General features: G+C 42.2%; 1 long non-coding RNA gene across 1 annotated transcript; it reads right to left on the bottom strand.

Moving 5' to 3' along the window:
- Positions 1–4,092: 4,092 nt before the first annotated feature.
- On the bottom strand, positions 4,093–11,548 carry LOC139535668 (uncharacterized). Its single transcript, XR_011667174.1, has 3 exons — positions 11,414–11,548; positions 4,320–4,425; positions 4,093–4,231 (listed from the first exon to the last, which is right to left on the bottom strand). It is a non-coding gene; the product is annotated as an uncharacterized lncRNA (long non-coding RNA).
- Positions 11,549–14,960: the final 3,412 nt, after the last annotated feature.

A 14,960-nucleotide genomic window follows, 5' to 3' on the forward strand; every position in this document is an offset into this window, starting at 1 on the left:
GCATAATGTACAGACAAGGGAATCGTAGAATGTGAGTACAGTGGAGGTAAACCTAGGCATTGAGTGATGATGAGAGAGGTTTTGTCTCTAGAGGCACCAGTTAAGCCAGGTGAGGTCACCGCATGTGTGGGGGGTGGAACAAAAGGGCTATCGAAGGCATATTGGGCAGGGCTGGGGGCTCTACAGTGAAATAAGACAATCACTAACCAAAACAGCAATAGACAAGGCATATTGACATTAGGGAGAGGCATGTGTAGCCGAGTGATCATAGGGTCCAATGAGTAGCAATAGATTAGTCAGGGAGCCGATTCAGTAGTTGCTACTACGCTAGGCGAGCTGGAGACACGGCGATTCAGATAGCTAGCGGGCCGGGGCTAGCAGATGGGCCTCCGGTGACGTCGCAACGGAAGAGCCTGTTGAAACCACCTCGGACGATTACATTGGCAGACCAGTCGTGAAGGATTGGCGGGGCTCCGTGTCGCCAGTAAGGGTTCCAGGTCAATTGGCAAAAGAGGTATTGTAGACCAAGAATTGGCTGGTGGACCTCTTCGGCTAGCCGGGAGATGGGCCTAGCTCGAGGCCAGCTCAAGACGGGTGCTTGCTTCGGGACAGAGACGTTAGCCAGGAGTAGCCACTCGGATTGCGGCTAGCTAGCTGCGATGATCCGGTGTAAAGGTTCAGAGCTTGCGGTAGAAATCCGGAGATGTGCTCTGGGTTGATATCATGCTGTGCAGACTGGCAGGTATTGACCGAGCTGAGGCTTGCATGTGTCCGAGTTCATGGTGAAGACCGCTAGCAGTGGCTAACTGACTACTAGCTAGTAGCTAGTTAGCTGGCTAGCTTCTGATGAGGGTTCCGGTTCTAAAGTATAAAAATAGCAGATCCGTACCACATTGGGTGAGGTGGGTTGCAGGAGAGTATATTCAGTCCGTAGATGGAAAGTGAGATTAAAATATATACAAACAATATACGAAAAAAACTATATTTACAAGGGAAAAGACGGGACAGGACAAAACACACATTCGACTGCTACGCGATCTTGGAATGGCGTATGCAGATGCAAGAAACCACTTTACAAAATACAATTCATTATTATTCCCATACCATTATTACAGAGAATCAGACAAATTATGCTACCCTCTGCCTATTGTCTACTAATAAAATACAATACTGCCCCTTTAAGACATAAAACAAAGCTCTTTACCTGACTAGCTTTTCAAAGATGGCTAGAAAGGCACACATTTTGTGCTTTTGTAGGAAGCAAAAACTCACCCATTGTTGACTAGAAATTAGCCTGAACTGGGCTAATAACTCACTAACTAGCAAAGAACATGAACAAATGTGCACAGGTGGCTACATTCAGCTCTCGTTTTGATCTGGTGGCAGCTCATGCTGTAAATACAGTCCAGTTCAAAGTAAATGACACAGATCCATATATTGCAATGACTATTTGCATATAGGTCTACTGCAGCTCTGACTGGTTATAGCGCACCGTTCTGTGTAGAGTACGGGCCTGAGTCATGATTGTCAGTGCAATAGAATCCTACTCCAATGCGCTCTGCCTAGAAGAAAATCTCTTGCACAGCTGTCTTTTATAATGTCTTGTATAGTTCGTTTTGTTTCGGTATGTTACATTGAAAGTGGCTAATATTGAGTTGATTCGAGAATAATTCCCAGAGTAGAGCGAAATGTTAATAGTGTTAACTAAAAGGGGAAAACTTTAGAAAGTTCAGTGAAGTTCAATCTCTTGCTTCTCTGAGGGGCTGATATTTCTTCTGCGAGAAAGTGCGCAGCTCCCCTCGGGAACATTGCGCACTACCCTCTGTAGCGGCTTGCAGTTGGATGCCGAGCAGTTGCCATACCAAACAGTGATGCAACCAGTCGGGATGCTCTCGATGGTGCAGCTGTAGAACTTTTTGAGGATCGGAGGACCCATGCCAAATCACTGTAGATGTGTCCATTTTTTGAAAGCGGAAGGCGTCCATAAGTATTTGCATAGTGTGACTGTCCTCTCTAGGAATGCTGAAGTCATACAGGGAGCCCTGCATTTTGCCATCTAGAAAGCAGCAGGAGAAAAACCAGTCCACATCACCCCGAAAAACGAATTAAAACAGGCGAGGAAAAAGAACGACTTTGAGATTGTTGGGAAAGAGGTATGCGGGTGCTCCATATAACTCAACCGTGGCCGGAAATGAAGGGTTATTGAATGCGCTTGTACTTTTTGCACTTGCCATGGCAAGTAATTTGTCCACAAATATGAACAACTCCTTGGCGGCTTGGCTAGTTACAGGCACCCCAATATAAATGGAGTCAAGAGTGTAGAGATTTGTCTCCAACTCTGTAGTCCAGTCATCTAGAACACAAGGCTTACCGTTGGGAACCTACAAGTGTTGATAGTGCTTTCTCTTCCATTCATATTAAATTATGAAAAGTGCTTAATTGGTGGTTGTGCGTAGCTTTTTTTATACATTTCTTCCAAAGAATAATTGCATATGGAAAATGTCCGGCCTCACTGCAATTAAACTTTTTTATATCTGGCTCCTGTAAGAATACAGTTAACTAGCTCTGTAGTAGGCTATACCCACACGGTATCTGTAAGCTGTAGGCTAGAGCACTCATGCCAATACCAGAGTGGGCACATTCGCTATACCTACAGTGGCTTGGGAAAGTATTCACCCCCCTTGGCATTTTTCCTGTTTTGTTGCCTTACAACCTGGAATTAAAATTGATTTTTGGGGGGTTTGTATCATTTGATTTACACAACATGCCTGCCACTTTGAAGATGCAACATATTTTGTATTGTGAAACAAACAAGAAATAATGCATAAAAACTGAAAACTTGAGCATGCGTAACTATTCAACCCCCCAAAGTCAATACTTTGTTGAGCCACCTTTTTCAGCAATTACAGCTGCAAGTCTCTTGGGGTATGTTTCTATAAGCTTGGCACATCTGCCCACTGGGATTTTTACCCATTCTTCAAGGCAAAACTGCTCCAGCTCCTTCAAGTTGGATGGGTTCCGCTGGTGTACAGCAATCTTTAAGTCATACCACAGATTCTCAATTGGATTGAGGTCTGGACATTGACTAGGCCATTCCAAGACATTTAAATGTTTCCCCTTAAACCACTCAAGTGTTGCTTGAGCAGTATGCTTAGGGTCATTGTCCTGCTGGAAGGTGAACCTCCATCCCAGTCTCAAATCTCTGGAAGACTGAAACAGGTTTCCCTCAAGTATTTCCCTGCGCCATCCATCATTCCTTCAATTCTGACCAGTTTCCCAGTCCCTGCCGATGAAAAACATCCCACAGCATGATGCTGCCACCACCATGCTTCACTGTGGGGATGGTTTTCTCTGGGTGATGAGAGGTGTTGGGTTTGCGCCAGACATAGCGTTTTCCTTGATGGCCAAAAAGCTACATTTTAGTCTCAGCTGACCAGAGTACCTTCTTCCATAAGTTTGGGGGAGTCTCTCACATGCCTTTTGGTGAACCTAAAATGTGTTTGCTTAATTTTTTTCTTTAACCAATGGCTTTTTTATGGCCACTCTTCCGTAAAGCCCAGCTCTGTGGAGTGTGCGGCTCAAAGTGGTCCTATGGACAGATACTCCAATCTCCGCTGTGGAGCTTTGCAGCTCCTTCAGGGTTATCTTTGGTCTCTTTGTAGTCTCTCTGATTAATGCCCTCCTTGCTGGTCCGTGAGTTTTGGTGGGTGGCCGTCTCTTGGCAGGTTTTTGTGGTGCCATATTCTTTCAATTTTTTAATAATGGATTTAATGGCGCTCCGTGGGATGTTCAAAGTTTGGGATATAACCCAACCCTGATCTGTACTTCTCCACAACTTTGTCCCTGACCTGTTTGGAGAGATCCTTGGTCTTTAGTGCCGCTTGCTTGGTGGTGCCCCTTGCTTAGTGGTGCTGCAGACTCTGGGGCCTTTCAGAACTGTTACGCGGAGTGGAACAGGGGAACCCAAGAGCAGACTCAGATGAGGAGGCTGGGATGAAGTAACCAAGGTATTTATTGAAACACGGGGGAGATGGAGTGCAGGTCAGGGGAAGCTCGGGCAGGTTGCTGGAAACCAGGTGCGGAGGCTGAGGCTGGAGCGAGAGGGGTTGAGACAGGGTAAGCAGGTCCGGAGGGGAATCCAAGGGAGTAGTAGAGTAGGGAATCCAGGACAGAGTAGCAGGATGACGAGACGTGGGACTCGAGACAGAGACCAGAGTCAGAGCAGACAGAACTGTAGCGGAGAGGAAAACAGTGTCAGGCAAGGAAAACAGGCACAACAGGATATGAATAGTAACAAATGGCTAGAAACGTAGACTGACTGAGCAGAGATTACGATCTGGCAGCATGGAAGGGCTGAGTATTTGTAGAGGTCTTTATTATGGAACAGGTTGCAGCTGGTGGGGATCTGCTCTGACTCCAGCACACCTGTCTCCGCCCACACACACAGAGAGACAGAGAGAGAGACAGAGAGAGAGAGAGTATTGGGGTGTGGCGGCAGGTCAAGGAGACACAGGATGAGCAGTAGAAGGCGTTGCAGGAGCAGATGTGACACAGAACAGGTGTATATATACTGAGATCATGAGACAGATCATGTGACACTTAGATTGCACACAGGTGAACTTTATTTAACTAATTATGTGACTTCTAAAAGGTAATTGGTTGCACCAGATCTTATTCTAGGGGCTTCATAGCATAGGGAGTGAACACATATGCATGCACCACTTTTCCGTTTTTTATTTATTTTTGGGATTTCACTTCACCAATTTTGACTATTTTGTGTATGTCCATTACATGAAAACCAAATAAAAATCCATTTAAATTACAAGTTGTAATGCAACAAAATGGGAAAAATGTCAAGGGGGATGAAAACTTTTGCAAGGCACTGTACGCAACATTTTTTGTGACAAAACCATCAGTAGGCCTAGAGTTGAAAATGCAATGGAAACCCTTTTAACTTTTTATTCGGTACATGAGAATTTAACCACAAAAGTTATTTTTATGTGCACTACATATTTACACACAGGCTTTTATCTGCAACAAGTAATTTGATGGAAACAACTCTGATGGGAAAATGTGCATATTGTTTTTATGCAGATTTTAGAATATTTGCATGAAAATCTGTCGCCAATTGGATGAAAACCTAGCTATAGACACCATAAAGACTCATGCAACTGCACTAGTCCAGTGTTACTTTGATTATGCCTGCACATCATGGTTCAACAGCAGCCCCAAACATCTAAAGTATAAGCTACAGACCATAACACGCTTGTAAGATTTAAACTCCCCCTTATAAACTCAGCAAAAAAAGAAACGTCGCTTTTTCAGGACCTTGTCTTTAAAAGATAATTCGTAAAAATCCAAATAACTTCACAGATCTTCATTGTAAAGGGTTTAAACACTGTTTCCAATGCTTGTTCAATGAACCATAAACAATTAATGAACATGCACCTGTGGAACGGTCGTTAAGACACTAACAGCTTACAGACGGTAGGCAATTAAGGTCACAATTATGAAAACTTAGGACACTAAAGAGGCCTTTCCACTGACTCTGAAAAACACCAAAATAAAGATGCCCAGGGTCCCTGCTCATCTGCGTGAACGTGCCTTGGGCATGCTGCAAGGAGGCATGAGGACTGCAGATGTGGCCAGGGCAATGAATTGCAATGTCCGTACTGTGAGACATCTAAGACAGCGCTACAGGGAGACAGAACGGACAGCTGATCATCCTCGCAGTGGCAGACCATGTGTAAAAACACCTGCACAGGATCGGTACATCCGAACATCACACCTGCAGGACAGGTACAGGATGGCAACAACAACTGCCCGAGTTACACCAGGAACGCACAATCCCTCCATCAGTCCTCAGACTGACCGCAATGAGGCGGCAGGTAGCCTAGTGGTTAGAGCGTTGGACTAGTAACCGAAAGGTTGCAAGATCGAATCCCCGAGCTGACAAGGTAAAAATCTGTCGTTCTGCCCCTGAACAAGGCAGTTAACCCACTGTTCCTAGGCCGTCATTGAAAATAAGAATTTGTTCTTAACTGACTTGCCTAGTTAAATAAATGTAAATTTTTTTGAAATAATAATAAAATGGGCTGAGAGAGCCTGGACTGAGTGCTTGTAGGCCTGTTGTAAGGCAGGTCCTCACTAGACATCACCTGCAACAATGTCGCCTATGAGCACACACCCACCGTCACTGGACCAGACAGGACTGGCAAAAAGTGCTCTTCACTGACGAGTCGTGGTTTTATCTCACCAGGGGTTATGGTCGGATTCGCGTTTATCGTCGAATGAGTATAACACGAGGCCTGTACTCTGGAGCAGGATTGATTTGGAGGTGGAGGGTCCGTCATGGTCTGGGGCGGTGTGTCACAGCATCATCGGACTGAGCTTGTTGTCATTGCAGGAAATCCCAACACTGTGTGTTACAGGGAAGACATCCTCCTCCCTTATGTGGTACTCTTCCTACAGGCTCATCCTGACATGACCCTCCAGCATGACAATGCCACCAGCTATACTGCTCGTTCTGTGCGTGATTTCCTGCAAGACAGGAATGTTAGTGTTCTGCCATGGCCAGCGAAGAGCCCGGATCTCAATCCTATTGAGCACGTCTGGGACCTGTTGGATCGGAGGATGAGTGCTAGAGCCCAGAAATTTCCGGGAACTTGCAGGTGCCTTGGTGGAAGAGTTGGGTAACATCTCACAGCAAGAACTGGCAAATCTGCTGCAGTCCATGAGGAGAAGATGCACTGCAGTACTTAATGCAGCTGGTGGCCACACCATGTACTGACTGTTACTTTTGATTTGGACCCCCCCTTTGTTCAGGGACACATTATTCAATTTATGTTAGTCACATGTCTGTGGAACTTGTTCAGTTTATGTCTCAGTTGTTGAATCTTGTTATGTTCATACAAATATTTACACATGTTAAGTTTGCTGAAAATAAATGCAGTTGACAGTGAGAGGATGTTTCCTTATCCTTTTTGCTGAGCTAAACTTATCTGGAGGTGGAGCATTTCTTGGTCTTTATCTATGTAATTGTATATGTATTTTTTGATAAAATAGGGATCACGTAGGAAATAAGTCACCGACTTTATTGTGCAATCCTGCAATCCACTTAAACTTTGTAAAATCAATCAATTGATAAATCCAAACTGCGCAGCGCTCATTTGATGAATGAAAAGAGACATCGGTTATAAAAAAAAAAAAACGTTGGCACAGAAACCTGTTGGTGGCATACAGTACCATTCAAAAGTTTTACTACACCTACTCATTCAAGGGTTTTTCTTTATTTTTTCTATTTTCTACATTGTAGAATAATACAGTCGTGGCCAAAAGTTGAGAATGATTAATATATATTAATATTAAATATTAATTCCCACAAAGTTTGCTGCGTCAGTGTCTTTAGATATTTTTGTCAGATGTTACTATGGAATACTGAAGTATAATTACAAGCATTTCATAAGTGTCAAAGGCTTTTATTGACAATTACATGAAGTTGGAAAGAGTCAATATCTGCAGTGTTGACCCTTCCTTTTCAAGACCTCTGCAATCCGCCCTGGCATGCTGTCAATTAACTTCTGGGACATATCCTGACTGATGACAGCCCATTCTTGCATAATCAATGCTTGGAGTTAGTCAGAATTTGTGGGTTTTTGTTTGTCCACCCGCCTCTTGAGGATTGACCACAATTTCTCATTGGGATTAAGGTCTGGGGAGTTTCCTGGCCATGGACCCAAAATATCGATGTTTTGTTCCCCGAGCCACTTAGTTATCACTTTTGCCTAATGGCAAGGTGCTCCATCATGCTGGAAAAGGCATTGTTCGTCACCAAACTGTTCCTGGATGGTTGGGAGAAGTTGCTCTTGGAGGATGTGTTGGTACCATTCTTTATTCATGGCTGTGTTCTTAGGCAAAATTGTGAGTGAGCCCACTCCCTTGGCTGAGAAGCAACCCCACACATGAATGGTCTCAGGATGCTTTACTGTTGGCATGACACAGGACTGATGGTAGCGATCACCTTGTCTTCTCCGGACAAGCGCCCCAAATAATCGGAAAGGGGATTCATCAGAGAAAATGACTTTACCCCAGTCCTCAGCAGTCCAATCCCTGTACCTTTTGCAGAATATCAGTCTGTCCCTGATGTTTTTCCTGAAGAGAAGTGGCTTCTTTGCTGCCCTTCTTGACACCAGCCCATCCTCCAAAAGTCTTCACCTCACTGTGCGTGCAGATGCACTCACACCTGCCTGCTGCCATTCCTGAGCAAGCTCTGTACTGGTGGTGCCCCGATCCTGCAGCTGGATCAACTTTAGGAGACGGTCCTGGCGCTTGCAAGACTTTCTTGGGCGCCCTGAGGCCTTCTTCACAACAATTGAACCGCTCTCCTTGAAGTTCTTGATGATCTGATAAATGGTTGATTTAGGTGCAATCTTTCTGGCAGCAATATCCTTGCCTGTGAAGCCCTTTTTGTGCAAAGCAATGATGACAGCACGTGTTTCCTTGCAGGTAACCATGATTGACAGAGGAAGAACAAGGATTCCAAGCACCACCCTCATTTTGAAGTTTCCAGTCTGTTATTCAAACTCAATCAGCATGACAGAGTGATCTCCAGCCTTGTCCTCGTCAACACTCACACCTGTGTTAACAAGAGAGTCACTGACATGATGTCAGCTGGTCCTTTTGTGGCAGGGCTGAAATGTAGTGGAAATGTTTTGGGGGGATTCAGTTCATTTGCATGGCAAAGAGGGATTTTACAATTAATTGCAATTCATCTGATCACTCTTCATAACATTCTGGAGTATATGCAAATTGCCATCATACAAACTGAGGCAGCAGACTTTGTGAAAATTAATATTTGTGTAATTCTCAACTTTTGGCCACGACTGTAGTGAAGACATCAAAACTATGAAATAACACATATGGAATAATGTAGTAACCAAAAAAGTGCTAAACAAAATATATTTTATTCTTCAAATAGCCACCCTTTGCCTTGATGACAGCTTTGCATTCTCTCAACCAGCTTCATGAGGTAGTCACCTGGAAAGCATTTAAATTAATAGGTGTGCCTTCTTAAAAGTTAATGCATTTGAGCCAACCAGTTGTGTTGTGACAAGGTAGCGGGGGTATACAGAAAATACCAAATAGGGCTAAAAGACTCTAAGCATTTATTTGGGCTGCAATTTCTGAGGCTGGTAACTCTAATGAACTTATCCTCCGCAGCAAAGGTAACTCTGGGTCTTCCATTCCTGTGGCGGTCCTCATGAGAGCCAGTTTCATCATAGCGCTTGATGATTTTTGCGACTGCACTTGAAGAAACTTTCAAAGTTCTTGAAATTTTCCGGATTGACTGAACTTCAATGTCTTATAGTAATGATGGACTGTCGTTTCTCAAAAAATGGACTTGGTGTTTTACCAAATAGGGCTATCTTCTGTATACCACCCCTACCATGTCACAACACAACTGATTGGCTCAAACACATTAAGAAGGAAAGAAATTCCACAAACTAACTTTTAACAAGGCACACCTGTTAATTGAAATGCATTCCAGGTGACTTCCTCATGAAGCTGGTTGAGAGAATGCCAAGAGTGTGCAAAGCTGTCATCAAGGCAAAGGGTGGCTACTTTTTGATTACTACATGATTCCATGTGTTATTTCATAGTTCGATGTCTTCACTATTTTTCTACAATGTAGAAAATAGTAAAAATAAAGAAAAACCCTTGAATGAGTAGGTTTAAACTTTTGACTGGTACTGTATATTTTATATAATTATAGATATGGCATCAAAATGTTGAAAATCTGACTACCCCCTAGTTTATCATTGTCTGCATCCGGCTTTGATCGTAGTGTAATGAAACAGGCAGGGAGAGTGAACTCGTCCGTGATGGTTGGCAACCTTCTGGCCTGTAGCCCCCCAGTAAATTTAGAACTGTCCCTAGAAAAACACTACCGGTCAAACAAACTGGATTTGAATTTGATGGCCATTATCCATGATTGATTGTTGTTCATTTGAGCACTGTGTCTTTCTTAGTTGTCTCTTTACATTTTCCTAATAACATTATTTTTAAGATTGCTTGTGCTCAAACAAACTTAAGGCCAGGCACTGCACCCTATCAGAATAAACTTTTATCAGTTGAATGTGGAAACAAATATAATAGTTTTTTTTGTAATATAATTTCTGAAATATTGTATACAATATGCAAATTAGGTGATCTCATTAAATATGTGCATATTACACAAATAAATGTTTCTGTACACTGGATGCAGTCAGTCTAAATATTTTGATTTAATTTTGTTAAGACACTCCAGGACCAGGCTTACACATTGTGGGTGCATACTTTTTTCATCTTTCTAACTGTAAAATACTAAAGAAAAGGTACATCAAATACATTTTTGCCCTATTTTTCAGAAGAAAATGTAATGTAGAATAAAATTGACAACATATTAACAATTCCCTATGTATAAGTATAGAGAATAATTCTAAGGATAACCATGCAAAATTTGATGAATGGAGATGCTTCTGAGGCTTAGAAAAATGTGTTGGCATGTGGGAAAAGTCTGACTTTCGGGAAATAACAGTTAAAGACAGGGACAGTGAATTTAGACAACCAAACGTCAAACACATGTTTAGACCCAATCACCATCTCTTCGAAGTAAGTTAATACATAACATTCTCTATGAAATGGGATTGTAAATTATGTGTGATTCATTGTAGTGAGCTTTGAAATTACAGATGTCCATTTAAAAGTGGTTATAATTCATGACATTTTGATGATGGTAGCATGATAAACTAATGAAAATTAACATCTATCAAAATTTTAACTTAAAAAAAAAAAACGTCTTTAAAATAATAATATTAATGGACCAACATACTAAAAAATCTCAAAATAGATAAGAACATGCAAAAAGGTCATTTTAGCCTCTGGCCTTAATCAGTATTTTTAAGGACACCAACTGCTGTGTGAAAAATAACCACAGAACTGCTGGAGCTGTAGTATGTTGGAGTGGATAAGAGACTGCTTTGTCATCTGGTTGGATGGAGGGAGGACAACATGCGATGTAACAGTTGACCCCAACTGCTTCCAAACAGTAGGCTACTGCATAGCAGTTGAAAGAGGGTTAATAAAACAAACAATAATAAATACTTTTGGATTAAACAAATTAACCAAATTATATTCCTGACATTTTACAATAATCTTTGTGTGTCCATGACTCTCAGTTCCATTGCCTTACACATGTCTTTTGTTAAGCAATATGATCATATCGGCGATAAATAATTTTTGTTAAATTGATACTCACCTTTATAGGGGTAGGGCTAGTGTTCCCACACGGCCATGTATCCATGTTACAGCTCGTGTTAATGGAAGACCGAGGCTGCGTTTCAAACTCATAAAAGACACACACTCCTCCACTTACCCTCGCCTTATGCACTTGAGGGAATCCCCGCGGCCATCCTGGTCGTTGGTCCAAATGATTAAACAATCAAGGAAAGTTGGCAACGTAAGCCCCTCAGCCCTCATTTTTGATCGAGTTTGCGAGTGTACAATTATGTTCACTCCGGGGCCTGAAAAGCCCCATAATTCAATTTGCGATGAGTGTACATCCGCTAAGAAAAGTCAGCCAAAATGTAAGACTATCATTACTATGTAGAAGTCAACATGCAAGTGTAAGTAGAAACGAATGTAAATAAGTTAGAAAATATGCTACTGATGCACATGACGGCTCAAACACATCATAAAAGTAATTATGTTTTTGTTTGGTTGGCTTTTGGTGTATAATTTGCACTTGTGAAATTATTTTCATGTGATATGAAATACTAGAACCGTATCGCAATTGAGGATCGATTCACGTGTAGATGGAGTATTTGGCTGCTTTGGCTGCCAGAGCCAGTCTACCTATGAAAATAACATATAAGGAAGGTCTTTGGACCTTAAACAGTTACGGTACATCTTGGGCTAGACTTTCCCATAGCCCGTCATCGACTACAGTTTGGCCATGATAGAACTAACAAGTTTATTAATTGCCTGTCTTTTCACAGTGAAAGGCTGCCACCTTGTGGTATTTCTTAGTAGCATGAGTTGGTAGTGATACATCTGCAAACTGCACTACATGTTTGCAAAGTGTTCAAACCGATTCATGATTGATCTGGCAATGTGGTTCGGAGGCTCCGTACAGAGGGTTTGACTCAATTGCGGAGCCTCCACTGGCTTGCAGAGGCCAAATCAAGCTCCATACCGCATCATTGTGTACGAGCTCATTTCTGCTTGAGCCGAAAATGTAGTCGGAGGCGCCGTATGGATGGTGTGACGCAATCGCGGAGCCTCAAATTGAGCTTTGTACCGCATCGCTTTTCGCCTCTCAAATTTTGTAAAAGCCCATTTTTGTTTGATCTGCACATGCTGTCGGAGGTGCCATTTGGATGGTGTGACGCCATTGCATTGCCCCATATCATTCATTTTCAAAGACACAAGTAGGCATATCAGAATTCAAATATGTGGTTACATTGGGAAGAAGTGGAATAATAAAATACGTTTGGGGAATAACAGTAGTGTTCTTGCTGACAAGAAAATAAATGACCCTATATTTTAGCCCAGTGTTAAGAATTAGAATTGTCCCACTGATCAGACTAAATAAAGTAAATAGATAATACAATCTCCTGAGGACAAGATTACATAAATCTGCCCCTACACCTAACCAAATTCTACTTCTATTTTTCCCACTCTAGAAGCAAACGTACGCTTTTGAGTTTACAATCTGTTTGACAAAATGATTTTCATATTTACAAATCAGGCAGAGCCCCACCTGTTTAGCTAATATATATATATATTTTTTTGTGTGTCTATTTTGCATGTTATTTTGGCAATAGTACGTGTCACATATCAGTTTGCAAACAATATAATAAAAAATAAAAAAATTGAGTTAATAAAGCCACACAAACATGGTCTCTTTTTTGCTTTCTTGAGTAAGGTAGCTCCAAAATGCAGATCTGGCCTCTTAGTAGTGTAACCGGTGTGAAATGGCTAGCTAGTCAGCGTGGTACGTGCTAATAGCGTTTCAATCGGTGACGTCACTCACTCTGAGACCTTGAAGTAGTTGTTGCCCTTGCTCTGCAAGGGCCGTGGCTTTTGTGGAGCTATAAGTAACGATACTTCGTAGTGTGTCAGTTGTTGATGTGTACAGTGAGTCCCTGGTTCATGCCCAGGTAGGGGCGAGGAGAGGGACGGAAGCAAAACTGTTACACTTCTGAATTCAAAAGTGCTGAACTACGTCCGTTTTAGTTCGCTCATTAATGTCTTAATCGAAATTACGGATTGCCTCTTATCCGCTCATTGTTCCCTTATGCCAGTTTGTACGTCTCAATTGTTAGTAGAAACCACATTTTTTAAAGCAATTCAGCTAAAATGAGGCTGAATGAACTGTTTCGCTGCCAGACAAGGCTTCGCTGATAGCCAGGTGTAGTAGTGGTAAGTATTCACTCCATGATGCTGAAAATAAATATCTGCTGTTGGGACAGCTTTATGTAGGCCCTAATAGGTTGTGGGCACCGTTATAGTGCAATTAATGTGTTGTTGTGTAGTGGCTTTGCTGGCATGCATCAAAATAATGTTTTTGAGTTAGCCCCGCCAAATTGAGTTCTGTACAGCATCACCGTGAGCGTCTCAAATTTGTAACAATGTGGAGGGCTCAGTATAGCTCCGCATTGACATGATTGGTTGATGGTAGTTGAGGGCGGGAGGTCCTGTATAAACACAAACTCACTTCCTTGACAACTTCCTTCAACAGCTCTGCGCTCCTCCGTGAAGCGCCAGAAGTATGAATGCCCTGACTTCTGCAGAGGCCATATTACCGTAAATGCTGAACGGCCAATGCAGACATTGTATTGATTGACCGACCGCAGTGCCTTTACCCGCAAATCTTGTAACAATGCGGTATCTGCAGTATCTGGTTGATGGTAGGTGGATGCGGTATGTCCTGTATAAACACTCACTCTTCCTTGACTACTTCCTTCACAACAGCTTTGCTCTGCGAAGCGCGTATGAATGCCCTGACTTCTGCAGAGGCCTCCGCTCAGTAAATGCTGTACGGCCAATGCAGATGTCGGAATGACCATAAATCGCATTTTAGTCTGTGGGGTCGCCAGAAACCCTAACATACAGTTTTTAGGGTTACAGTATTTTCAACCTAACTTCCGTTTCAGTGGTGGAAAAAGTACTCGGTTGTCATTTAAGTAAAGATACCTTAATAGAACATGACTCAAGTAAAAGTGAAAGTCATCCAGTAAAATACTACTTGAGTAAAAGTCAAATAGTATCTGCTTTAAATGTACTTAAGTACCCCTCAGAGGTGGAATAAGTACTCAGTTGTCATACTTGAGAAAAAGTAAAAGCTAATCAAATTCCTTATATTAAGCAAACCAGATGGCAGGATTTTCTTTTTTTAAATTCTTATTTACGGGCAGCCAGGTGGCACACTGCAACACTCAGCCATAATTTACAAAAGCAGTATTTGTGTTTAGTGAGTCTGACAGATCAGAGGCAGTAGGGATGACAACGCGTTGATTGGACCATAATGCTGTCCTGCCTGAGCATTCGAAATGTAAAGAATACATTTGTGTGTCGGGGGGGAAATGTATGGGAGTATAAAGTACATACTTTAATTACAAATGTAATGGAGTAAAAGTCAAAGTTGTCAAAAATATATAAATTGTAAAGTACAGATACCCCCCCAAAACTACTTAAACATGCAAAGATAAGTAGTACTTCAAAGTTTTACATCACTGTTCAATTTCCCATCAAAAACATCCCCACAGCATGATGCTGCCACCACCATGCTTCACCGTAGAGATGGTGCCAGGCATTCAGGCCAAAGAGTTCAATCTTGGTTTCATCACACAAGAAAATCTTGTTTCTCAAGGTCAGTCTTTAGATGCCTTTTGGCAAACTCCAAGTGGGCTGTCATGTGC

This window comes from Salvelinus alpinus, chromosome 12 (genome assembly GCF_045679555.1).
Source record: "Salvelinus alpinus chromosome 12, SLU_Salpinus.1, whole genome shotgun sequence".
Taxonomy (NCBI): Eukaryota; Metazoa; Chordata; class Actinopteri; order Salmoniformes; family Salmonidae; genus Salvelinus; species Salvelinus alpinus.